The following is a 1572-nucleotide window of genomic DNA, read 5'->3' on the forward strand; positions in this document are numbered from 1 at the left end:
TAGCTCTGCACACATATATCATTAGTTCATGATACATGTATACATGTATATCTCTCTCTCTCCCGGACATGTCTGATTTCACCTTTGTCTGAAGCTCAAGCATCGAGTACATTTAAGAGCCACCTTATCTGTACTTACATAGTAAGATCGTTTAGAGGCATGTGCCCTCTGTCTTTGCGTCGACCTCCGATACACGCAATCCAGGTGACCGCAGAGTCGTAAAAAAAAATCCCACAAAAAAGGACTCTAGCATGATTTGATTTTTTTTTAACAAACTGTGCTCTTTACGCGGTGTTTAGAAGCTGTCCCAGGAAATAAACAGAAAAATTAAGCAAAATCTAGATCTAGGTACTGTGAAGATTTTAATTCAACTCATGCTAAAAAGAGCACACTCGATTTACATGACACTCTTATTCAAGACAAATTGGAATGCTCGTCATTGTGAACAATAGATAAATTTATCTATAAGTTAACAAATGAATGAATAAATAAATGAATAAATAAATAAATAAATCTATGGTTAGGCTAACGGACTCGTAATCGTGAGGTTGCGAGGTCGGGGGTTCGAGCCGCGGGCCGGACGTTGTGTCTTTGGGAAAGGCACTTTACACGAATTTTCCTCACTTCACCCAGGTGGAAATGGGTACCCGGCTATAGACAGCGAAAGACCTTGTCAGTATGTTAGTGGTTTATATATATACATGGCTGCTTGCACTGTATGCTTCCCAGGAAGTTGAGTTTGTTTCAGAATGCTCTTGGTGCTGCTGGGATAATAGTATAGATTGTGAAGCGCAGAGAGCTCGCTGCTGAGCGGGGATTTGCGCTATACAAATGCTATCTATTAATAAATAAATATATAAATAAATTATAACAATGAAGAGCTCCGGAAAAAAGGTTCCAAGTCACATTTTGCTAAAAGAGAAGTTATTAGTACGACTACACGTGTCCGTGTGTGTGTGTAAGGGGGGGGGGGAGTACACAGCATAGCATTTGAATTAATTAACGACTGGCTGGCCTTACAATTTACCCAAACTCGATAGTTCATGTCATGCGTAAGTCCAGCTGCTTTTGTGTTTTTTATTTAAAAATTATTTTTTTTAACGACCACAATGTGACTAAGACTCTTTATTTTTCTGACACCTCCAAATATACATGTATAACGTCTGAAGGACAGGGTGTGTAGTTTGATGTCACAAATAAAAAACGAACACGTTGCTTGTATGTGTATGTTTATTTATCTACCTTTTACATTTGGCATGGATGCAGAAGTAGAAGAAGGGAAAAAAATGAGGAGATAAGTAGGTGCATCAATGATTTAAAGTATCATTTACAGGGGGGAAATCTGACAATTTTCTCGTTCTGGCCACGGCTGGTGTTGTGATGAGAGAAAATAAAAGTTTCCTCGATCCAACCTTCAAAGGAATCCGAATGACTATAGCAGATGCCGCTATCGACTTCCTCTTGGCAGCAAAGGTTGCGAAGTATGAGGAACACTAGAAATATCTCTCTCTCTCTCTCTCTCTCTCTCTCTCTTTCTTTCTCTCTCTCTCTTTCTCTCTCTCTCTATCTCTC

The sequence above is a fragment of the Aplysia californica genome, unplaced genomic scaffold (genome assembly GCF_000002075.1).
Source record: "Aplysia californica isolate F4 #8 unplaced genomic scaffold, AplCal3.0 scaffold00157, whole genome shotgun sequence".
NCBI classification, from domain to species: Eukaryota; Metazoa; Mollusca; class Gastropoda; order Aplysiida; family Aplysiidae; genus Aplysia; species Aplysia californica.